Source organism: Anas platyrhynchos, chromosome 6 (assembly GCF_047663525.1).
Source record: "Anas platyrhynchos isolate ZD024472 breed Pekin duck chromosome 6, IASCAAS_PekinDuck_T2T, whole genome shotgun sequence".
NCBI lineage: Eukaryota > Metazoa > Chordata > Aves > Anseriformes > Anatidae > Anas > Anas platyrhynchos.
Window position 1 is genome coordinate 29,382,258 of NC_092592.1, and position 25,999 is coordinate 29,408,256.

General features: G+C 43.4%; 1 protein-coding gene across 4 annotated transcripts in view; it reads left to right on the plus strand.

Moving 5' to 3' along the window:
* SORCS3 (sortilin related VPS10 domain containing receptor 3) overlaps positions 1–25,999 on the plus strand; it is a 281,108-nt gene that overhangs the window by 46,973 nt on the left and 208,136 nt on the right. Inside the window, exons 2-3 of one of the 4 annotated variants that reach the window (XM_038181613.2) lie at positions 391–444; positions 1,244–1,330. The exons of the other annotated variants lie outside the window; for them this stretch is intronic. The gene's annotated coding sequence lies outside the window, so the exon portion shown is untranslated. The remainder of the gene's footprint in view (positions 1–390; positions 445–1,243; positions 1,331–25,999) is intronic. 4 annotated transcript variants of the gene reach the window in all.

Genomic DNA, 25,999 nt, shown 5'->3' on the forward strand with positions numbered 1-25,999 from the left:
AGAAAGAAACTTGCTGTTTCTCTTGCCGATGTGCATGCAGACTAGTTCATCAGTGGTGTTGTTCATACAGTCAGGATTTTGGCTTTTTTTTTTTTTTTTTTTTGGAGTCTGGAATTTGGTGTCGTTTAGAGAAGGGATAGAAGAGGTGGTGTAACTTAGGCGAGATGAATACCTCCTAACTTTGAGATCTGCTTGGTTTCCCTAATTTTGGGGTTGGTTCCATTCCTGTAACAAAGAAACAGTACAATGCTTTGTTTGCTGGTACCAGAGCTGGGTTAGGAATTGTGCTTCTGGCACCAGAGTTTTATTCCTATGATGTGTGATCGTTTAAATACGTAGATAACTTTTGACATGATGGCAATCATTTGATGTATGTGTTTTGTTCTCCAGTTTGCCACCTCAACAAAATATTTCTGCTTATTAATGTTGATATCAACACTGAAGGTGAGAGAGGAAAAAAAGAGCCCTACTTTCTGCCCTCTCACACACTGCTGGGGAATAGGTGGAAAGGAATGGTGAAGGTCGCTTCCTTTATCACTCATGGTCTACAGCTTTTGCTGGCATTACACAGTCAGGCACCTACCAGGCTAAAGGGGGACACTGGTGACGCGGTGGATAGGGGAGCTTGTCCAGCACCTGAAAGGTGCCTGTGTGCGCTGGTTAAGCAGCACAAAGAAGGCTTTCAGTGGAGCTGCTGGGTTCTCTGGCTCTTGTAAATGCGGAATTTAGAGGTGCGGATATACTTTAGTGCCTTGCTTTCGAGAGCTGTTACCACAGGAGGGTGACAGGAGAGCTGGACCCTAAGGCACACTCCTGACCCATCCTGAGATGTGCCACTTGCATGCTTTTCTAGAACAAGAAGCTGGTCCTTCCAGTAAAACCAAAACCCACCTTTTTTTTTGTGCCTGATCCTCATAATCAGTTCAATTTTGGTCTGTGCACAAAGGGCCAAACAGTACTGCTGGTAGTTGTGAGAGCTTTCCTATTGCTGATTTCTATCTGTTTCCTTATCACCAAAAGGTAATTGCTCCGAGAAGGCTCAGTGAACACTCTTTGTGGCTGATGAGCTTAAATTTCTACTGAATACTCATCATCCCCTCCTTCCATCCCTTTTTGTATTCATCTAAATATGTTCCTGGGGGACAAGATGGATTAGTCATTGTTAAGCAATGGAAATAATCTTAATTCACATCTATTCTCTGATGTCTTCTAAGAAAAGTTTCAATGTCTGTTTTCTTTGCAGAGTTGGGAGTGCTGTGCATTATCGCCGGCTTGCAGCAGCGTCTGATGTGTGAACACGTGGCGATTTCTGCTCAGATACTAGCTCAGTGTGCGTGGTGGAGATGGGAGAAGGGAGCAGGTCGTGTGTTGCTGGGAGTAGGGTGGTTTTAATACCAGCAAGCAAACCGGGTCAGGTGAATTTTAATCAAGTGGGAGCAATCTCACTGCTGTCCTTTGTAGTCGGTCATGACGGCTGGTTGGACTACGGTGTTCCCTCCGCCTCCTCACCTTTCCAAAGTTTTTCTCATGTTATTAGCAGGGAAATGAACCGTGTGGCACCGATATCCCCCAGCAACATAGTCACCGTGGAAGGGGGATAGTGTGGGCAGCCTGTCACCCTTGAGAGAACGCTACACAAATCCAGGGCTTGTTGATCAGGAAGCCTCTGCACGCTGCGGCTGGGGAAGGCTTTTGCTTGTTTCCTGGCTGCAGCCTGGTGCTGTGAGCGTTGTTCTAGCTTTGTGGTTGCACAGCCCTTTGTGGACTTCACCGTGGGTGTTCGCCCTTCCTGTGTACCAGTGGGGTCAGGAATGGATATCCCCATTTGACTGGCAACAGTCACATTTTGTACCTTGCGTGGGGTCAGGCTGAGCTGGAACAGGAAGCTCCTCTCCAGAAATAAGTGCTGTGAGCAATTCATTATTGTCCTCATTTTCATGTCACGATTTGCTTGAAAATATCTACTAACATCTCTATTACTACAGTAGCAGCAGTAAAAAAACAAAACAAAACAACAACAACAAAAAAACACTACAGCCTGGTTCCTGCCTTATGTTTTCTATCTCTCTATGGGTGTCCAAAACCAGCTGGTATGTGTCATGATCACTATATTAAAGACAAGGAGGCTGTGACAGAAAGGTTGTTTCTTACTGGTATGTGTGCAGATCAGTAAAGATCAGGAATGGGACAAACTACCAGATTATGTGATCTGAAAGCTATAGGAAAGAGCATTTGAGGAGTTCATCACTTGAGGTATGCTTAATTTTCCCCAAACGCTGTCGGATGAATCTAAAAGAATGCTAGAGATGTGCTTTGACTGGTGTGTGTCTGTGCTTCAAGGCAAACGGCGTCAGTGCTTCTCTGGCCCTGTGCATGAAGACACCGTCATGATGTCTGATTCCTAGGGATTGGGTACTGAGCATTTTACCTTGGTTACAGTTTTAAGCTTGATGCTGGTGGAGCATCATTGGGCTCGTCCTCTTAGCTGTGCTGCCACCTGTCCTCTGCTCTTTCTGTGATTTGAAGCAGATTCTTCAAAATAGCATATGTTGGGTGGTATAATTAACACAATACCAGGGCAGCATAGTGTCCCCCCCAAAAGGGGGGAACCAGCTGATAACGCATCTATCTGGTTGTTGTCTGAGCTGTCAGAATCTCGTATTTGTGCCCATGACATTAGCAGTGGTTGCTTTGCTCCCTTGCAGCAGTGTGCAAGCACTCCACAAACTAACAATCCCTGTCAGCCTTGCAAGGCAGGACAGGTTGTTCACAGGTGACCAACGGCTTGGTGACAAAAAAAGAAAATGTGCCAGCTTGTATCTTTTCCTCCAGGTGCGTGGGAGGGCGACCTGTACAGTCTTGGCTGCACTGCTGCGGGGCTCAAGCCTGCCAATGGGCGAGGATGGATTTAGAGTGAAGAGCATTGGCAGAGCTGCGTAGGGAGCTGACCTAGAGAACAGCAGAGGGCAACAGACAGCTTCAGGAGGGAGAGGATACTTCTTCCCATGTGCCCGTCTCTTGCTACTGCTATTAATTTTCCGATGTACTAAATGATTTACTTTTTTTTTTCTTTCTTTCTTTAAGGAACCAATTAATTGCTTAATTTCCCTTTGCCTGGCTCTTCTGTTGCATTGGGGCACAGCAGGGAGGCTGCGAGCGGAGGAAATGCCTGCTCTATTGGCTATTTCTAGGGAATTAAGGACCCGAACAGCAGCTAATCAGTGTTTTAGCTGTAGTTTTCAATATTCTCTCAGTGTTAATGTTGATAGTAGATAGCTGGCCCAATTAAAACAAAAATTATCAAAGCGTGTTTGAAGTGCCCTTAGGTATTTCTGCGTGAGTTTGTTGGAGAGCTGCTAAGAAAACAAAACTTGACCTTCCCCAGAATGCAGTCATCTTACAGAGAAGGATGGGGAGAGTGGGAAGTAAAAGTTGATGTTAACTTGCAGCAGAGATTCAGCTGCATTAGTTTATTTTACCTGTTAAATACGGTACCCTGCCTGTGGCACTGAGCAATAAATGGGTGTTATGTTTAAGTCGTATAATCCTCTATGCTAGTTCTTAAGTGATAACCAGAGGCAAAGATGTAGGTATCTTTCTGACTCTTCAGGCTGTTAACATGCATTCTGAAGCGTGAGATTTGATTACTTTTATCTTTTACCTCTACAGTTAGTGACAGTAAAATTAACCAGCTCGTTTTTTTTGAAACCTGAGCTTGTTCTGAATGCACCTGCCATTGATTTAATGGGGTCATCTTTCACTGGTGTGGGAGGCGATGGCATCCAAGTGGGGGTTGGAGTAGAGGGTTGGATTTCTGCCAGGACCCTCACTCAGACCGGATTGCCCTAGCACCACGTGCAGCTGGGCGTTGCACATGTGTACGAGTGCTGCATTGTGTGAGCAAAAGTGGCTGATTGCATGCGACAGAAACCACTGGCCACAGACAAGTGAATATTCCTGATCTTACCTGTTAGTGGATGAGTTTGAGTAGAGTTTGATTGCCCAGAGAACGGGTCAGTGTGAGGTGGCTGAAGGTGGTGAAGTCTGGGTTGCAGGGTGCTTCAGGAGTATGATACTCGCACCAGGTATCAGAAGGACGTGCTTGCCTGCTAAAGATTGCTAGAGATGGTGGCTGCTGTTCAGTCTGAGTGCTGTGATTTGGAAATGAACTGCAGTACAAGCGATAAAGAGGAGGGATCAACTTTTTATTGGGTTGCAAGACTGATTTCATTAAGGGGAGATAAAGAAGATTTTCCTTTAAATCCTGGCTTTGCCAAGACTTCCTTTGTGCCACAGTGCAGGACACTAGGCTCAAATCCTCAAGGGGAGTTAGGTGCCTGATGCCAGCTTAATTTCCATGGCTGCTATATGCTTGCATAGGAGTTGGAGCTGCGTGAAGCTGGTTTCTCAGGTCCCAGAATAGTTGCTCAGTTGTGCAAAGAAGCTGTATTATTTTTTTGGGGCACAACAGTTTCAGAATAAGCTTGTGTCTGTGGGATGTCGTTACACCTGGTTAAGAATACGTCCCTTGCACTGATCCATTTCCCTTTGCAGACAGCCCTTGGTCTCTCCCTGCAGCTTAATTCTGCACCTGTAACACAGAGATGATATCCACCATACTTCAGGTGGTAAAATCTTCTGGGAACGGAGTTTGGCAATGTTCTTACAAAAGACCTAACAACCCATAGGCTTCATCCTGTTTGGGATGTGAAGCGCTTTCTGTGCGGGTAATTACTTGCAATGTTACAGTCCAGCATCTGTCCCCTTGCGCTGAGCTGCTCGGCTCTGATCACACAAGGGGAACCAATTGCTCTAAACCACTTTCCTCCACCCCCTCTTGCTGCGTTGTGCAGCCTCTGTCTGCGCTTGGTTTAGCCAAATCCAGCACTTGGAAGAAATAAAGTGGCCTAGATACTGCGAATCTTTAAACTTAATATCCAATAGGGAACTGAAAGACAATTAAAACTTCTGTGCACCCCTTGTAACTATCTTTCTAGATCTTCTACTCCTCAGCAAAAATGTTGCAGGTTGAACTGAACTGCCAATAGCAGCAAATATTTGTCCTTGCATTAGGTTCTCCAAGGGATGGCTTACTGCACTCAATTAAAGCTGGTGCTGGAAACTGAGAGCAGCTGAGGTTTGCAGGTCTTACATTTTGAACTGTCCTGTGTTTTCAGAGGCTGTTATTCTTTGGATTATACGATATTAAAATGCAAAATGAAGATGTACTGCTGCTGGACAAGTGAGCTGTGGGTGGTAGGAGGTGCTTACTCAGCTACGGGAGAGCTTGAGGCTGTGTTTGTGGTGTGGCACCAGATCCCTGCGAGCTGAGGGTTGGTGATGGGTGAAGTTCCTAGGGAAGGAGTCCACAAGTGCTGGTCTCATTCCTCAGAGAGCTGGGAAATGCTCAGCAACTACTTGGCAGCTTGCCGAGCTGGATTCTGGACTCTAAGAGGGTTCATGCCAGAAAATATTTCCCCGTTTAATAATAATAATAAAAGATAATTAAAATATTGCCATGTCATGGCACAGAAATGCTCCTCCCACCTTAGTCAGGAGGCTTGTCCCGGTCTGCTGGTGGCTGGCACCAACAAGTCAGTAGGATCAGCTGCAATGGGACTCTCAGTGCCTGGGAAGATGACGGACTCGATGGCTGAGGGATGGGGTGAAATTCAGATGGTCTAAAACCTGGCAAGTGTACTTGAGCACTGTTCCTGAGCTCTCCTGTTATCAGAAGACGTAGGTGAAGGTCCTGGTTTGGCTAGAAACTTCCTATGTGACTTCAGGGGAGGTGTTCAAAAGGGGCTTGGTATTTACAGACCTGAGGGTGGGTAGTAGTTCCAGGCTCTGTCCTGTGGTCTCTGATCATCACTGCTTTTCCTACCAGTGAGGAACTGAAGTGATCCTACTCCTCCAGGATACTTCAAGCACTTGGGAACAAATGGATTAATATAAAAGAGGAGTCCAGATATGATTATGGAAGCTCATGAAATGCTCAAATCTATGCTGTCAGACAGCAAGCATTTCTCAGTCAGCTGAAATAACTGCAGGGTTTTTAAAACACAATTTAAAAAAAATTTTAAAACACATTTAAAAAAATAATATTTTAAGTATTTTCCTACTTTCAACCCCACACACTTCAGCATGGTCTTGGACTTTGCCTGCCAGCATTTTTTGTTTTTCCTCAGAGCCAAGAGAGGAGTTTAGGCTGGGATAAGTAAACTTAGGTCTGCATTTTGTCTGCTTTGTATAATCCCCTCTCCTTGTGCCTGATGCATCGATGGTGTTTGAAGTATTCCTTTGGCTCATCCCAAATGTGATTGTTATCACTTAATAATTAATGAAGTAATTATTATCATCCAGTAGTTTACTTTGACCTTTTTGGAGCCTGTATCTGATGTGGCTGAGTTTGTGTTCCTTGTGTGCTGTGAGGGATAACAGCTTTTCCTGCCCAGCTGAGGAAACAGCCACCTCTCGGTTGGAAAGCAGTGACTATTATGCACCACCACTGCTGAATAACCATCCCATGAGGTCTGAGGAGCCTGGAAAAACTGGAGATTAGTTGTTTGCATTTCGGTTAGATTCAGGGAAACTTCCCATTTTGAGGATAGGGACACCGGTCACAGAGTTGGACAGTGTTGTTAGACTTTCCAGGGGCTATGATACTCAGCTTTCTTATGGGAACTGGAAGGGCAAAGGCATCTAAAGACCATGCTGAAGTTCTCAGAGTAGCTGGCATCTTCTGACAGTTTTTTTTTTTTTTTTTTGGTTCCAGTGAATGGGGCAAAGCTGACTTTGTGGACCAAAAAAAAAAAAAAAAAAAAGCAAGCTTAAAAGAATGCTTACTGCAGGCTGTGGGTGTCTGTTTTTGCAAGGGGACATCTAAAGAGAATAATTTTCAGTGCTGTTCTGTCTCCCTTCTGCTGACCCACTGCCACATCGAATCAGTAATGCTGTTCCCTGGGCACCAGATTTGCTTTACTCTGGTCACTGGAAGGCAAAAATGTAAACAAGCATTAGCCCTATGGTGTAATAGTCCGTGTATTAAAACCATGCTGGAGAGGACTTTATAGCTGTCATCGCAGCAGAACCAAGGCCCTAATTCTCCCTTGGAGCAGGAGAAAATAACTTCCGACCTCATGAGCATTGTGTGTCTTGTGGACTGATGGGCTAATTTTCATTGTGGCAGAGCAATGTGTGACCCAGTTTTAAAGGATGTTAATTTTTCACGTCTCTTGATGCTTGCAAACAGTGCAGATTCAGACCAGTTCTTGCTTTGGCTTTGTGGTATTAATAACCCCCTTTTGTTTTTCCCAAGCTGGGAATGGGAAGAGCACGCATGCCTTATTTGTGGCTAGGTAGAAGATGCCACTTCTTTCTTAGAGGAGAAAGAAAGAAGTAGACCACTTTCTGCCTAACCAAAGACATGGAGTTCCCGATGGTTTGTTCCTTCAGGTCAGCAAACTCTAGAAGAGTGGCTGGCACAGAGCTCTGGTAGCTAGTTGCATTTACATGTGTAAAAGAAATAATCCCAATACTGTCATTCTTGAAGTAAAACATTTAAGATGCCTAACCTGACCGCCTTGTGATCAGGTTTTGCATTTTCCTAGCTCCCTTTGCACTCAAAATGTCTGCTGGGGACACCTATGGTCTTCTACTTCCACCTATTTGCCAGGCGCACAAACTCACTCTTGACCTAGACAAGAGCAGGAACTGTTCAGGAACAGTAAGTTCCTTCCATGAAAATTAAAAAAAAAAAAAAAAAGTGCAAGAACTGAGTCACCTTATTGTTAAGACAGTGAATTATTTAGCTCCATGCACATCATTAACATATCATTCATCACAGCAGTGGCTGACAGGTATATTAACTTCCTTCAGGCTACTGTTTGCTTGCAGGAGAGAGGACGAGGTTAGTCAGCCTCACGTATCAGGAAGAGAGTGCTGAGAAATCCAGTAAGATATGCGACATTAAGGAGAAATGGACATTCAGGAGTTCACACTGAGTTTTTTACAGGTAGGAATGGAAGTAATAAAATGTACTTTATTATTTTAATGACCATGGCGTGGCTTGAATTGCAAAGGTCAATCTGAGATCTAGGGGAAGAGAACAGAAAAGAGTGCACTCAAGGGAACAAATCTTTTAATCTTCTCTACCACTACCTGCACGTAAGGCTACACACTTCTCCTTGACATATCACTTTGACACTCATTAGGTTTGTAGTGTGATTTGGCTGCATTACTTTGTACATACTTCTGGTTTTGTTCATGAGATGGTCACACATGTTAAAAGCTCGAGCTTTCAAGGTGCCAAGTGGTGCTATAGACACTCAGCAATAATGCAATGGCATCTAAATGGTCTCTTGTGGATTCTTGCATGAGCAGAGATCCTTTCTGTACTCCAGGATGGCATCCCTCCTTGCTGTTGTGTAGGAGGACTAGGAACCAGCAGTCTATCCACAATGTATGGTGCTTGTGGTGTGATGAACATGTACAACTAACCATGGCTTCCTCCTGCTTTAGAACTGCTTAGAGTTCCTTGCTGGCCGTAGTATCCCAGTGTCTGGTGCTCTGAGATGCGCATGATGATGTTCAACTACTAGATTTGTATTCACAGGTGAGGTACAAACAAAATGCAGGCTTGAAGGCCTCCAGTCCAGCAGATAGAACCAGTTTCCTTTGGAATATCCACCAGGTCCTGAGATGCATTTTTAAAGTAATCTTTAGCAACGTGGTAGAAAAACAGCTGGGAATTTAACTATTTTTTTCACAACGCCATATGGCTCGTAGTGTGTTAATAGCTGGAGCAATCCTCTTTCTGAGGAGGGGGAATGCACTCCTGTGACTAGAGCAGGTTAGGAATTTGCTGATGAGCTCTGTTTGATGCTGTTTCCATTGCCTGGCCTATTCATTCCTTTTGGGGTTTCAATCTACCTGTAAGCTCATGATTCATTATTTGAAGCTTGCTGTTCTCCAAATGGTGACCTTTTCTAAAAAGTGTTGGAAGGGAGCTGGCTTTCCGAAGAAGTGAATTATACACAGAGGAGTAAAATACCCTAAGGAAGGAGGAAAAACAATGGCAGGAAAACATTTTTCAGTATGGCAAGAGGAGAAGTCATGAGGCAGTGCCACAAGTCTGGATGAGGTGAGAAATCAGCCAATGTCCTGCTTACGGAAGGCAAATCCTAAGGTTATTGCATTAGCTACGCTGGCAGTGGAGCTTCTCTTGCTGTTAAGCTGGGGATGCTGATGTCACACTGGCTGGAATTCGGGCAGTTGTGCCTGTGGCAGAGACTTCTAAAAGTTCATGCCCAAGTGATACATTTTGGGGAGAAGGTCTGACATGAAATGCATTACTTCAGGTACAGCATTTGCTTCATAGCCAAGGTCCTGTGCATTCATCACTTGCCATCAAGCTTGTGCTCCTGAATCTGTGCGTGAGCTTGATCTCTCTTTCTCATTTTATATGCATTTTTATTCACCTGCCCACACACAAATACACATCTCTGTAGCCTTTATGGTTGTGTGGAAAATGTCAGAATATGAACTGAAGCATTAGCTGTCTCCCCAGGAGTTCAGGCAGCCAGAAGGAATAATTTTCAGAGGCTCGAACAACCTTGTTCATTAAATGAGGTGTTAACCCTGGAATTTGCAATGACCAGTTAACATCCATAATGATTCGCAAGCGATGGTTTTAGCAAAAACACCCGGCTAATTTGGTGGAAAAACTCATCCTGTTGCAAGCCCTGTGCAGCACAATGAGGGATTCCTTTTGGCTACTACTTTCTCACCTTTACTTGTATCTTCGGTACAGCAAAAGCGGAATAGTTAGGGGGAAAAAAAAATAAAGTGTATTTAGAACACACTGTGAATATAAATGGTGATGATCATTCATGGTCTTAAATCCCATCTAATTAGGTAGATGAGATTAATTGGATAATGCGTGAAAGATCCCAGGGCTTTTTGTCACAGAACATTGGTTTATCTCGCTGTAGGATGCGAAGTCATGCACTGCATAGAAACTTTGGCTCTGAGTTTTACATCTAGGGATGGACTCGCCTTGGTTACATGTGTATGGTCATTTGAGGGTGACCCAGCCTTGTCTTTTAGAATTTGAGGCTGAACCAGCCACCTCTGTCAGAATTACGTTGGAGCAGAGCTAGGTGTGGCTGCAAGAAATGTCTAACTCGGGTCTGGCTGCACTAGGAAAAGTTGCAGAATTGTCTGCTGTTACTGTTTGGTGGGACTGAAAAGTATAACCTCTTCCTGAGATTGGAAGAAGAGGAGGAGCATCCTGCTGTCTGCTTCCTCCCTGTGTGGCATGCCCCTGTTGGCATGTCCCATTAGACCAAAACAGAGAAGAGCTGAGACTGCCACTGCACAGCCTTGGACCAAGCACCTGAACAGCACCTGCAATGGGATGCTTTTTGTGGCTGCCTCTTTCTTCGTTGTCCTCCTCTTTCTGCCTACTTTTTTCAGCTCAGAGCCCAGCATGGGAGTGGACAGAGCTGAGAATAAATGGGGAGGATGGGTTGCCTCAGTGAACTGTGTAGCTGGGTGTCTGGCTCTGGGCCATGCTGCAGTTTTCCTCTATCTTTAAGGGAATAGTGGGAAGAAACGGTGCTGTGAAGAGGAGTGGGAGATAAAAGCTTATGGGGGTGAATCCAGTATTATTGGCATTGAGCATTCAGCCAAAATGTTTTCTAAGTTATTTGATATTTTAGACATTTATCTGTTTTAAGCACTGCACATTCATTTTTGTTCTGTACTGGTAAGGAGTTGGCATGTTCATTTACATAAACAACAGAAATCCAAAAAGAAAAATTAGAATTATTTTTACATTATCCTATGACTTATGGAGCTGAGGCTGCATGCAAAAGCCCCTGATATTGCCAGGCTTATGAGAAAAATCTCTAGAGGGGGTAACTGTCTAAATCTGTTTACCAAATGATGACAGTTAATTTTAAAGCTTTCCCCTAGACAGGTTATTTTAACTGCCCAAAAGAAAGTACAGCTCTGAGTCTGCAACAAAAATGAAAAGGAGGCATGAACTAAAATGTGGTAGGAGTTTGCAGGTATTGTGAGAGAGCACAGAAACAACTATAAACTTAGTGCTGGCCATCCCCTCCTTGCTCTAGGTGTGTTTTAAACTACTGACCTGAGACATCAGGTTTCATGGGCACAGCTGAACCTTTTATTCAGGAAATTAACTCCAAATGTATTAAGGCAGAACATGTTTATCCTTTCGTACGGGGATGGAGAGGAGTTATTCTGGTTGAGTGCTCTAAGTAGCTATTTCAGAGAGTTCTCTGTTTTCCTCTGGAGGCAAAAGGAAACAGAACTTTTATAGGAAGATTGACATACCTGTTATCCACGAGCTACTGGATTGTTGCATCTAAAGGGCTGGGAGAAAGCAGACTGGGAGAAAATACTGAATTCAAGCTGATGTCAAAGCTCTGTGGGTGGCTAAGTGCTCCCTGGAGGATCCCAGTATGGAGACTGGGAAATGCATGGGATCTGTAACTTTTTCTGGACCATTGTCCTTTCTCAGTTTTGTAGTCAGATGAATTGAGCATTGGCAAAATCCTAAATGTGCTGCAAAGCTGCCTTTGTTCATTTGCTTAATGGACTGCTTAGGATTGCTCGACTGCAGGTATTCTTGATTTTCATCTGTTCCCTCACATGTCCTGCAGCAGATGTCTCTGCTATGAAAGAAAACAGGAGCCCAGTTCTTAAAATGTTCATTTTATTTTCTGAGTGGAGATGAACAGTGAAGGGATTCATGAGCTTGGAAAGATCCAGTTTATCTTTTATTGCAAACACTTCTCTTCTGGAGGAACAAGGTTGGCCAAAGACCCTGCCGAGGCCAGGCAGCATCTTCAGTCCCCCAGGAAACCAGGGGGATTCCTGGCCCCTTGTTGATTTTGTCCTGCTTGTCAGTGGGACAGGATGACACCAAGTGGCAGCGTGTAAAGGGCTGAGAAACTTGCATTTGTAACGCTTGTCCTTTAATTGCTGCTGCAAGCTTGATTAATGAAACTGATGCTCTGTCACAGGACAGATTCTGCCTGGGTAGGGGAGGACCCATTGCTGCTGACATTACTAATTATCATGAAAATAAAACTCAGTTTTCTGGAAGGAGTCAGAGCGTTTGGCCCAGCAACTCATTTTTACTTCGGCGTGTTGTAAGGCCCAGGTTGTGTGTGAAATGGGATCGTGTAACACCTGGCACTGCTGTGGTCCTGGAGGTGGGCTTGTCCCTTAACCAGAAGAACAAACTGCAATGCGGTGTTCCCATTAGCTTCCATTTTTCCACCTTCTTGTTTGCTTTGGCAGTCATATGTGGGATATTAATTTTTGCCTGAGCAGTTGCTTGAGAGATGGTACAGAGAGGCTGAGAGAATGGTTGCAGTGCCCAGGGGCTCATGGCCTAGGTGCAAAACAAGCAGCACCAGGTAGGAAAATGCAGGAAAAGGAGTTACCCAGTTGATGTTTAACAGACCAAATCAGGGGTTTAACTAATACCTATAACCCTGCTGTTGCAAGGTGTATTGGAAACACCATGGCTAAAGAGAGTTTGGGAACAAATTTAATAAATTGTGCAGAAGTTCACAGGAGACTCAAAGTACAGGGAAAGGGTACTGGGTGGAAGAGCTCCCCCGTCTCGTGTGTGCAGAGGAGGCTGGCAGGTGGTCAAGAAGTGACAGAAAAGCACGTGTTGTGTGTGAGCCTTGTGTGCAGGGTAAAATTCAGCTAGCTGGCAAAGCAGGAGCTCTGGTGGGACTGTCAGCTCTGCCATCAGATGCCTCTGAGAAAGCTGCAGTACGGGGAGAGAAAGTTCAAGAAGCATCCTGTGGAATTACACCCTTAAATAGGTAATGAGGATCGGTTTCACTGATACCATTTTTCAGGCTTGTTACCATTGTGGATTTCTGTGATGCTATTTTCTAGTTTCATTATATTCTTTTTGTCAAGAAAAAGAAATACCTGCATTAGAACTTCAGTACACCATAAAGCCTGGGAAAAGATAACTGTGAACTACTTCTTTGAATTCCTTTCTTACATTACCTTCCTTTCTGTTCTTTCCTAAGTTTACTGCCATGTATTTCTTTGCTTAGCAGCCATAGTTGGAAAATACATAAGTAAATATATTAAAAATAAATTTATATGTTGTTGTTCAGCTGTGTGCACCTCGGGCTCTGCTACTAGATGGATGTGTAATTGTAGAACTACCATAGAAATACTCTTATAACCAATTCTTTAAAAAACAAACACAGAATTCCTGATGTTTATATGGAAATTAAAACGAGTTCTTGTCTACCTCTGCTGCTGAGATATTTTATATTCTGTGTGCTTGTCTTGTGTGCCCTGGGCACTCGTGGCTTGGAGGTCAAGGAATGGACTGAATATGGATGTGGAAGGAAAAAAGTGCTGGCTTCAGATGTTTTGAAAGGAAAACAAGCTAATGAAAACTTTTTTTTTTTTTTTTTTTTTTTTGTGTATGTGTGTGGAAACAGAAATAAAGGAGCTTGTAAGATCAGTTGAAATGAGGAATTTGGTTTTGTTTCCTAGTGGATAAACATCTCTGTGACAGAACCTACAAGCACAGTTGGTACAAATGCCGAGTGTCACCAGAGAGGCCAGCTATGAACATGTCACAAAAATTGATTTATGCTCTTACTCTTGGAGATGGGCTCACAGCAGCCAAAGCTGATGCACACTGGCAGGGGAACAACATGTAGGGAACTTGCTCTATGCTGCATGTCTGCTTTGGCTCCAGATAAATGGGTTGGTCTCCAGTCTTGTCAGTCTGACTTCTCGTAAGCGCTATGTTCTGAGACCAGAAAGGTGGGGGGGATCACAAAAAGTGTGGGTGGGTATGTGTCACTTCTGGATTGCCACAGAGACCGTCATATTAATGTTTGTGTCTGACGAGCTTAAGCCACACAATTGAAAAGTCGCGAACAGAAACTTGTGTTGTATCATTAAATTTATCACCACGAGTGACAGTAAGAACCAGGACCTGTCTGGTGAGTTACAGTGTCGCCTTCCTTTATGGGGATAAATTAACTGCATTATAGCCCACATAAATTGCATTTACACCACACAGATATGTTAGGGCTGTATATCAGGAAGCACTGTTTTCTCTCCTAGTGACAAAGTTGCTTTGGCTTTACCAGCGCTTGGCATGTTGGATCATAATCCAGCTATTTCTCTAGTCCTTCACCAATGTGGGCATTTTGGTTGATTTGTTTGCCTAGTAGCAGTGTTTTCCTGTCAAATTCTTTCAATATAGGGACAGGATGACAGTGATTCTTGAAGTCTGCTCTATTTGACGGGGATGACTTTAATCCCATTGCTGAGATGCCTGCACAACTGTGTAGCACTGGATGCGTTCACTAAAATATTTTCTTGAGCACTGAAAGGGGGTCAGGTTATGCTGCAAGAGGCAGAAAGGAAGAAAAGTCTAGACTGGGCTCTCAGTTACTTGCATGTGAACCTGACAGCTTCTCTGCTGCTTCCTCTGGATTTTCTCCACAATAGACTTCATTGCATCATTTTTTTTTTTTTTTTTTTTTTTTTTAAAGCAAAACAAAACAGGTCAGATACTAATCCAGCGTCCCTGTGTGAGAAGTGGGTCAAAAACAAAACCCTGTTTAATGCCCTGAATGCCAGGAAGTGGGCTTCCTGCATTTTCCCCTAGCTTGTTCATGTTCTTGTCAGCTCCTCCTTTAACAACTGAACTGCATGGTGCACTGAGGATAGGTCTTGCTGGGAGCAAGTCTTTCGAGGAAGCAAATCTCTTGTTGCTCCAATGAGCAGGATTATAGCCTGCAAGACATACAAAGTAATCCTAGCACACTCAGAACTAGTAAGGTTTCAGCTTTAGCCCTGTGGCCAGTCTAAGCTCACTTAGAGATTTAGATCGTTGGGAAAGAACACAAAAGAGAGCAGTGAAGATGTTGAACCATAAGGAAACCAGGTTTACAAGAAAAGCTCAAACGAAGAGGAGATGCTTAGCCTAAAGAAGAGGAAACTGAAGAAGGGTAATAATGTGAATGTAAAAAGCAGTTGTTAGAAGCAATCTATTTTTTTGTATCTTTCAAGGATTGGATGAGAAATTATATGCTTGTAATGTAGCAGAAAAGATGGGATGAGAGTAGTTTATATACATGTAGAAAGCTTTATAAAGATAAAACCTGGTACAGATCCTTGGGAGATGATTGTGCTGTTTATGGCATCAGAGATCTTTGGGAAGAAGCTAGACATATATCTCTGGGAGTGATTCAGAGAAGGCAGATCCTGCCTGGGAGATGGGAATTGATGAGATGGGCTCTCTAAGTGTTTCTAGCTCAACTTCAGTAGGCTTCCAAACCTGAAAAATCCTGCATGTTTGTTGCTAGTTGAGGTAGTGGGGGCAGGTTTTAATTCCAGATGCATGTCTCTAGCAGTGTCAATGGCATCTTGATTTGCAGGAATTGGTGTGCAGGGGCTAGCTTTGCCTTTCTTTCTGGCTTATTAAAAATGAGCTTTTGGGGTGGCTTGTCATTTTTTTTGTTGTTGTTTTGTTTTCACCTCTGGAACAGCTACCTGAAGGCTTTTGAGATGGAAAAGCTATGTGATTCTGACAGATAAAACCTGGTATTGTTTTCCTAGGCTTTTTAAAGAAATGTACAAGCACTTACCTACTGCTATACATATAGGCACAAGCTTTCAGTCCTTTCCTGGAAAATAGGAAGCACTTCACAGTTGGGTCCTTCTGAGCTAGCAAAGCTAGAGCAGGTAATTGTGTATTTGTACTTTTTCCTGTGACAAAATAATTTCTGGAGGATAACACTGCAACTGCGGTGATTACATCTTTACTTCAGACTGCAGGAAGAACGATAAGAAAAACAACCTTAAGCAGGCTGCGCAGGATAAGCTGCAGCGAGGACCGGATTAAGCTGCGTACAGCAGGGGGAGAAATGGAGACGGCTCTTGTGTAGTACTAGGGTGCAGTTTGTGATTTCTGAAGAGTTTTGGTGGGTGTTATCTCAGCCACTCCTGGATGATTCTGGGAGACACTTCAGGTATAATTAAGGGTGTAGGTGGCAGTTCAAAGCCAGCTATTGTTCATTTGTTCCGCTGCTGTGGCAGATGGGCTTTGAGTCAAAAAGATTGCCAAGGTCTGCGCTGTCTGTCCATAGATCTCCATAAGGCATTGCCTATATGACCATGAAGCTTGCAAGAGTTGGATATCCATCTACCTACCTCCAAGGCTGCCTCTTTTCACATGATCCATGACTGTTGTGCAGTAGAGACAGAAGAACATTATGCCCTTGTAATGAGTGAGACGCTCATATTCAAGAATGCCTTGAGGTGATCTTGTTCACACCTTAATTGTACAATGGCCGAACTTTCCGTGCATGATGCACAGTCTCTGTATCTAGCAAGGAAGGATTGTCTTGTGGGTGGAAAGATTTTTTTGATTCACACGCTGGTTAAGTTTGTTTTTTGGCAGGATAGCTGCCTCTAGACTGTGGTAAAAACTTGACATTCCTTAAATCAGTAGGGATAGGGGTCTTTTGTCTTATATCTCTCAATAACCACTGTGCACAGATGTCCAGACACCAGTGCTTACTGAACATATGCGCTTTATAATACCTCACTCACTGCACGCACATCTTTAGCAGACTGAATTCCAGCAGCTTATGGAAATTGTAGTATTAAATATGATACAAGCCAGCAGGGAGAGGGAAAGACATGCTATGCACATGACAAGAGGAAGTGTTTCCAAGAGTTGCTTTTCCTATGCTTGATTTTTCATTTGTTTGTTTACAGGAAAAATTGAATGGTCTGAAATTAAATTTGCATCTGTTTGATGGAATGAGGAAATCACTCTATTTATGTTTTCCAGATTAAATTAAGTGAATGATATCTTTGTTTGTTTTGCTTTTTATACTTCCAAGACGTGATCCTGATTAAATTTAGGTGAACTCGGTTCTAAAACACAACTTAGAAATTAGAAAATCTAGGCTCTGTATGAAACCAGTGTGGAGTCTGGATTACCTTACAAACTACCTTTTAGCTCTGATCTTATCAGACATTGGCTGACTACTGCAGTAACCTTTGAAATCGTCTTGCTCTCACCTGTTCAACAGGGGGCTTATTAGGTTGATCTGAAAATAGGAGAGGTTCTGTGATGCAGAGACCTTGGTCCCAGCACAACCCTGGCTGCCTTGTGTGGTGCTGCGCTGCTGTATCTGGAGAGGATGCGTAGAGATAGGCTCTGCACAGAGCTGTCTGTGATCTGATTGTTCATTTAGATTTTTTGCAAGCTGCATTACAATCTCCTGGTTTCCAAGAATGGGCTTGCATAAACAGACTGTGTGTTTTGGCCCACCTTGAGGTGCCTTTTTTCCTTTTTATAGGAGGAATGGTGGTAGAGGTGTGTGCATGTGTATATATATAATATTTATAGCTATCATCCATCTTAAAGTTAAAAAGGGCATTACATCATAGGCTTGGGGTTTTTCTGGCTTTACTGCTGCGTAAAGATGCTTGTTTCAACTGATTTTGCATAAATGGAATTTCTGTTTGAAGGGAGCAAAACTCATTAGATCGGAGTCATTTAGATGTGAGGGGTGACCTCGGTAGGTCATCTGGTCCAGCTCCTGCTCAGATCAGCTTTGAAGATACATCCAGCTGTGAAGTTAGGTTAAGTTGCTCAGAGGCATGCCCTGGATACCTCAAACTCTTTGGACCTCTGATGAAGCACTTGGTCTCCTTGATTATGAAGGACACCTAACCCCCAAACCTCATCTCATGTACCTCACTGGAAATTCCCTTGCTGCAGCTTGTGTCGTTGCTTGCCAACAGTCTGGGTGTCTGTTAGAAAGACTAGATACCCCTTTTTGTGGTGAAGACCCACTGTTGTGGGGGGGGGTCATAGATAAGGAAGGTCAAATAATGCCTCCCTGAGCTATTACAGTGAACATGCCTGGCAGCTTCCAGTTTGAAGGCTTCACAGTGAAAATAAGATTCATTTTCTGCCCATCTCCCCGTTTCATTAAATTTCTGGTCTCAGCTACAGATTCATTTTGGACTATTTACTGTTCTTGTTGCCATCTTTGTCATTGGAATGGGATATCAGCATGTTAATGCCTCATATAACCTGTGAATGATGGTCGAGCACTGTCGCTCTTTGACATTTTCAATGCTCTGTAATTTCATTATCTGGTCATTCTTCCCTTTCCCTGCAGTGTAGTGTGTCTGACATGGTGATTGCCACCTCTAATGTCTTTCTGCTACTACTTCCAAAGATTTTCCTCTGTCATTAAGGGTGGTTCGTCTTTCCCAAAAGGAAGGTGATTCTTCAGGAAAAGAGCTCTCTCTTACATCCTCAAACTATTTTTTTTCCCCTCTTGTGGCAATAATAATCAGTTGCTGCATCTTTGTGATTATTTTTTTTTCATCCTGAAGGATTTTAAAGTACTGTATTCGATATATAAGCATCACTCTTCACTGTAATGTGGTCACTTCTCAAGTGGAATGGGGGAATTTTATAATAGAGAACTGTTAGTTCTGCTCTTGTTCATTATACAGATTATTCTGTTGCGTGTCATGAACTCCACCTGTAAATGCTAATACAAGACAAACATTTCACAATTTTCATTTGAAAATACACTTTGAAAAGCGTGTTAAGATAGCAGAATGTTTTAAAAAAAAAAGTGTCTCCTTCAGCTCGGAAGCAGAGAGGTGCTGTATATCTGATGCGGTTTATTCCTCTCTGTGGTCCACTTCAGACAGTCATCTTGGCATTTCTTAGCTTCCTCATTACTGCAAGGATGGAGGACGCTGGCAGTGCCCTTGACTTTTCTCTTCTAGTGGTACATTAGCGTGTCTTATTTTTTATTGTTTTGTCTTTTGCAATGAAGGTCTGAAGTTTGTTCAGAGGAGTTAAAAAGACTTTGGGACATGTGAGGTAGCTGATTTGCTCTAGACAAAATGCTGTCCCTCCTAGTCCTGCTTTCCTAACATAGTGTAATGAGTTGACAGAGTTGATGCTCGCTGGGGACTGGTTGAAATCCTGCTTGCACAACTATTTGGCAAATGTCTATGGATATCAAAGGTGGTAGAGACCAGGGCTAGTGTTAGAGAAGCACAGTTACTGAATGTTTCTATTAAATGAGAAGAATATGATGAACAATAGCAACAATTTAGTTAACAGCAAGGAATTTTGTAGTGGGTGTAAGAGTAGGATCAAGCGGCTGTAAATCCCAGAGGGTCTCCTAGCTCTGTGCATGCTAGTTTTTACCAGAAGTTTTGGAAGAGTGGGAGAAGCAAGTTGAGAAGAAATTTCTCTCAGAAAGGGAAATAAAGATAGAGATGTGAAAAAGGGAAGGAGAAAAATACAAAGCAGCTTGACTTGTATATAGCCTTTTCCTTTGTTCCTGGCTTGGAAGACTTCTCAAAGCTGTTGCTGGGGTCATTAACCGCATACTAATAACAGTTGTTAGAATTTGAAAGGGTTTATCATGTAATGTCATGTAATGCTTGGGGTTAAGAGGCACGTCCTCTCAAGTTCCAGTTCTGTCTTGTCACGTGGTAAATTATTTCACATTCTCATTTCTTGGCTTTTGAAAAGCATGTGGTAATGTTTACTGACCTAACATGTATAGTCTGAAGACTTTTTCTTTTGTCAATTTGGATCTGTTAAAGTGTTAATTAGGACTTGAATGTTGCTCTTCCATCTTTGCACACAAATTTCTCAAAATCGTATTACTGTCTGTCTGAACTAAAAACAGGATGCTCTTGTTTTGGGTGCTGGACTGCCCATCTATAAGGCTCCAGATTTGTCCTGGACCGTGGTATATTTGGTATAATTCCACTGCCTGCAAATCAAATTCCCTTCTTGCATCCCAGGAACACCAGAATTCTTTTTGTATGCATATTATTTCTGTTAGTTCTGGGCTCCCCAAGGGATTGATGCAGTGCATGGAGGCTTACCAAGTAGTGGAGATGCAGCACTCATGGATGCCGCTCAAATGCCATGACTGACAGAGTTTTCAGCAAGGTTATTTAACTAGATGCAGCCTGGTGCCAGAGCCCTGCCCTCGTACAGGACACGGTGAGGCACTGTCCCTTGCACTGGACCTGCCAGTCCTTGTGTTGCCACACGTCCCCAGCCAAGGATGGCTGAAGTGGACATAGCGCGTGCACACGTGGTTCACTGAGCTGGGAGATCTGGTTTACTGAATGAATATTTTGAGCAAAATACACATATGCTTCTGTGGCTGGAAGACCTCAGTAATGGAAAGAGGGTGCAAGCCTATGGACACATGTAGGCAGTAAAGGCAAACGATGGTGCCCCTGGGGGCACTGTGATGGGATGAGCTTGGGTGGTGGGGACAACTGGTCGTAGGGGCTATTAGCCAAAGACAGTCTCTGTATGCTGCTGCTTTATAGAAAACAGATGAACTCCTCTCTTTCCACTGACTACATGGAAATCCAGTGGGGAATGGGCTCCTTGGGCTCCTTTAACCTTTTTAAAGAGAAGAAATGTTTAAGTTTAATGGTTGGGGGGTGGGGGGGGAACACACACACTAGCTTTATGGAGCAGAGTTCTCAGCCACTCGTAGTAATCTTGCTGAAGAGGCTACCTTGCTTTACAGCTTTAAATCTACTTTGGACAGAGTATTAGCAATTATCCCATAGGGAACAATCCTGTATTTTCTGGATGAGCTAATAGGCCTCTTGCATCTCTAATTTCTATTGTGCAGTGAAGATGTGGATGATTGTTATTAAAGGCTGTGAGAAGCAACCGGTCAGCTCGTTGCCAAACTGCTATAATTCATGGGTGTTATACATGGGCTGCAGTTTGCTTAACATCGCAATCCATGTATTCCAAATTGTTTCCATAGTGCTTGGCCAATAAAATTACAGGTTTATTATGTTCGTGCAGATCTCTTGTTTAATCAAGAACACAATATGTGCTGTGAATGCTAAGCTGTTGCTCTAAAAATACCCCTTGCTCTCCTGATGTAAGAGCGCTCGAATCAAGTTGGCTTAATTTTTCTTTTACGTTTGAATGTAAATTCAATATTCTTGAATGTGAAGGGCTCGTGGCACCTGCAAGTACCAGCAATAACTGTTCAAGAGTGTTCTGTTCCATTCTGACTTCAGCACTGCTAATTTGAGGTATTCAAAACACTCTGAGTCAATTTTCTGGCATCTTTTTGGATGAAGAAAAAATGCAATGGAGTTTAGAAACATTACATATCTGTATTTATAGTTAAAAATGGTTATCTATACACATGCTAAGAAAAAGAGCATGAGGTGTTTCAGGAATTATGCAGTGTTTTGTGAAGCAGTAGTCACAGAGTTGCAAAGGAGCTCTGCAGGTATTTTAAAACTTACTTTCTGAATTCAGACAAGTAGGAATCATTCTGCTGTGTCCTATGTATGAATGTGTAACAGGTTGTGCTGTTAAGATAACCAGGGGTGCTACTGCTGCTCTTCAGAGCATTTGCACTTGGTCCTGCTGTAAAAGGGATGAGAAAACTTATCTTGGTTTGTGAAATGCTTAACAAGAAGTAACTGTAGATGATCACCCTTGTGAAAGGACAGTCATAAAACAGCAAAGGCAGAATGGGCCTTTGGATTCGTTCTTTAGTCTACCACTGGTAGTTAAGACTTGCTCCTCACCTTGTGCTTTTTGCCAAGACTACCAAAACAGCCTGTAGAGAGTTGGTACCCTGATAACATCACCTTGAATCATTCCTCTGGTCCACACAGTGCTTCAGCCTCTGGTAACTGTAGGAGCTCTGATCCTTCCTTACCCATGAGAAGCACCTGGAGCAACTGGTACTTGTCATGATGAACTCTTGCACAGTCACAAAAGCAGAAGAGACTTCTGGATAGAGCTTATGTCACAGTTCTTTGTCTTGTTGGTTGTTGTCATTATTGGAGTTACTTTGAATGAGGGTTTTGCAACCATCATATGAGATTTTGAGGGTGGAGGGTATTGTTCTCTGGAGCACAAAGAACTGGAGGTGACCCTACTTTACCTAAAGAGGAACCAGCAAATTTATTCCATGGTTTCCTATTTAAGATTTTGTGCTCATGTGTCATGTATTAATGGGATTTAGTTTTACCTTCAGTTGAACCTTGTCACCTATCTGTCATTACTGCCATCCAGAGATGATCCCCTACTGATCCTCTCTAGTCTAGGCTCTGAGAAAACAAAAGGATGAATCCGGTGTGCCCGGCTGTTCTCCACCCCATGCCAATCTTAGATTTTACTGTGTGGTCATAACAGGTGCTAGAGAGACTGCAGGGTGAGGAGTAACGGGGTAGTCTGTGACTTCATGGTGTTTATGAAAGCAGGACGTGAGGGTGTGACTGGTGAAGGAGAGATTGTTCCCATGAAAACGTTCCCCAAGGGCAGAAGGACTTTCAGAAGCTTTGAGAAACTTCTGGTGTTTGAGATCATGGCTGTGCTGGAACAGTTGGTGGGACTGGACTATTACTGTTCAGAGCTCTTCAGTGGTGGACAGTTTTTGTATTGGGGTGTAAGGTGCAAGGCAACCCTACAGCAGGTGCAGGTGAAGGTACCTGAAGGATACCTGGAGACCCTGCAGAACTGTAGAGTATTCTCATAAAATGTGAGAGTGCCACTTTTCTGTTTTCCTATTTTCAGATTAGGGGTCCCAAATATTCCTGTGATGGAGAAGAGAGCTAATGCAGGTGCTGAGTGGGCAAAGAACTGCACCTTCTGCTTAAATCTAACTTTTGTCATGTAAGATTCAAAAGCGATCTATCTATTCCTGGGTTACTGCATCCCAAATCCTCATCTTAGAAGCAGTCCCCATTCAAATGACAGTCAGCAAGTCCTGGTTGTCATGACTGTGATTCCTATTTTCTGCATGAGGAAGGATATAGGGGGTGGCTTGACATAAAGAACACGCTTCTATTTCTCTGCTGGCAAGTGGGCAAGAACTTTTCAGGATCCTTCAGTCCACGTGTGAGAGAAGGAGAGTGACCCCATGAGTTCAGACCTTCCTGAAAGTTTTATGCTGTAGTGAGGATTGCAATATAGAGCAAGCAGGTATTTTTATCTGATCAACCGCCCTGAACCCCAAAGGACTGCAAAACCAGCAGTGCTTTGGATTTATGCGGTAGTGGTTTGCCTCTGTTCTGTTATACAATCCACGTGCGTAATGTAGAACCTGTACTTCTGAATTTCCTAACTTTTATGGCTTTGAAATTCTCAGCCATAATGTTGCATTAAAGGAGATTTGAATTAAAGTTCCTCTATTTCTCTCTCTTTTTTTTTTTTTTTTGTAATGGAACACTTAAGTCTGTAAGAAAAATTGCCCTTGACAGCTTTAACCATGCTGTTTCACATCTCCCCATGTAGATGTTAGCACAAGATATTTCTAAAGTGGGATAAATATATTTTTCTTTCTTAGAGGGCTCAAAACCAGATGAATGGATGTTTTTTTTTAAACTTGCACCCCACAACTGCGGTATTGGGCAACACCATAAGTTATGATACCACTGTGGTTCCTGATGCAATCCTTCCTGCCTTCCCCACCCCAAAGCGGGCACCCGTTTTTCAGAGGCCAATATTAAAAAATATATGGATATTATTATTATTTTTTTTTCCTTCCTTATGGGGTCAGATTTTATGCAAATATATTTTAGTTGTATTCAGGAAATATTCAGGTGGGGAAAAATGTATTCTCTGTGTTAGCCAGCCAGGACCCCACTTACTCGTGGTTCCCATTCCACTTGTTAAGAAGCTGTTTTGTCTCTGGGCAAGGTTATTTATAAGCTCTTGTGATATAGATCATGTTCTGTCTTTGCTGCTGGTGTAGCTGCACTCTGCAATAGTTAAATGTCAGTTGGAGGCAGAGCCAAACCCCACGGCACCTGCCTCGTGCGGATGTCCATCAACCGGCTCCTGCAGTTCTGTGGTTTATCAGGCAAAATGCAAACAGCTCTGGCACTGTGGAGTGTCTGGAGCTGTCTGGAGGGTTTGGTGTGCAAGCTTGGATGCCTCATAAACAGGGAGAAGCTGAATCGTGAACTTAAGAGCCCTCTATGCCTTATTCCGTTGCATATCAAGGGAGCTATTGCGTGAGCCGATTTGCTCTTAGCATATCTGTTACTTTGGACTCTACAGGAAAAAACAGAAATTATTTTAGTGCCCTTGGATGATGGAGGACATTGCAAATGGCTGACTCAGTGTGATGGATATACACAGAGGAATCATTCCCAGCCTGGTTTCTGGAAACGTCTAGTGAACCAGATTTCATGAAAGTCTGCTCGATTAGGCCCTTCAAAGGCGATAATATCAGAGCTCCAGGGGCGTTTGGCATGAGCAAGGAGCTGCTCTGCACGGAACAAAGGAAGGAAATTGCCCAGAGTGTGTGTGTTTTCACATCAACAGATGAAAATAATTTTGCTTAACTACTTAATGATACAACACAAAGAATAAAAAAGAAGCACTGTAGCTCTGGTGTAAGGAATTCAAGTGTTGTACTGATCATGAAACACATCCACACGATGGTACATGAGTTCAGAATAAGAATACAAACATAATAAAGATAATTGAACTGATCTTTTCTCTTGCTTTTAAATAAATATAATTTGGAAAAGGAGCTGCTAAGGCAGAATTTGACCTTCCTGCAGCTGAGCCAATAAGTTTCAAAGGAGGTGTGGGCATCTGCAGATAAGAACTGCCGCATAAACGTAGGTTCAAGGTCAGAAGAGTGCAGCCAATTTGACAGACTACCCTTTTATTGCCTTAATCTATAAGGTAATCAGATCATTTCATCTTGGTTGAATCTATAATAATGTAAAAATATGTTAATTGGCTAGTTAGCACTCAAACTGTTGCTTCTGACCTTTTTGTCTGTGGAGAGCCCTGACTTGTGCTCTTGCCTCCAGCACTTTCTGGTCCTGTGTCCTGCTCAGCCTGCCTCACCCACGTTGCCTGGGATAGTTCCTTGTATATTCTAAACTATCATTTTTATCTTTTTTTTTTTTTTTTTTCTGTAATGATTTCCATATCCAATTTTCACTACTAGTTAATTATCACAGAATCACAGAATTTCTAGGTTGGAAGAGACCTCAAGATCATCGAGTCCAACCTCTAACCTAACACTAACAGTCCCCACTAAACCATATCCCTAAGCTCTACATCTAAACGTCTTTTGAAGACTTCCAGGGATGGTGACTCCACCACCTCCCTGGGCAGCCCGTTCCAGTGCCTCACAACCCTTTCAGTAAAGAAATTCTTCCTAACATCTAACCTAAAACTCCCCTGGCGTAACTTTAGCCCATTCCCCCTCGTCCTGTCACCAGGCACATGGGAGAACAGGCCAACCCCCACCTCTCTACAGCCTCCTTTAATGTACTTATACAGAGCAATAAGGTCACCCCTGAGCCTCCTCTTCTCTAGGCTGAACAAGCCCAGCTCCTTCAGCCGCTCCTCATAGGACTTGCTCTCCAGGCCCCTCACCAGCTTCGTCGCCCTTCTTTGGACCCGCTCAAGCACCTCGATGTCCTTCTTGTAGCGAGGGGCCCAAAACTGAACACAGTACTCGAGGTGCGGCCTCACCAGAGCCGAGTACAGGGGGACGATCACCTTCCTAGCCCTGCTGGTCACAGTGTTTCTGATACAAGCCAGGATGCCGTTGGCCTTCTTGGCCACCTGAGCACACTGCTGGCTCATATTCAGCCGACTGTCCACCATCACTCCCAGGTCCTTCTCTGCCTGGCAGCTCTCCAACCATTCCTCTCCCAGCCTGTAGTTCTGCTTGGGGTTATTGCGCCCCAGGTGCAGGACCCGGCACTTGGCCTTGTTGAACTTCATACAGTTGACCTCAGCCCATCGGTGCAGCCTATCCAGATCCTCCTGCAGAGCCTTCCTACCCTCGAGCAGATCGACACACGCACCTAGCTTGGTGTCATCTGCAAACTTACTGAGGGTGCACTCAATGACATCATCCAG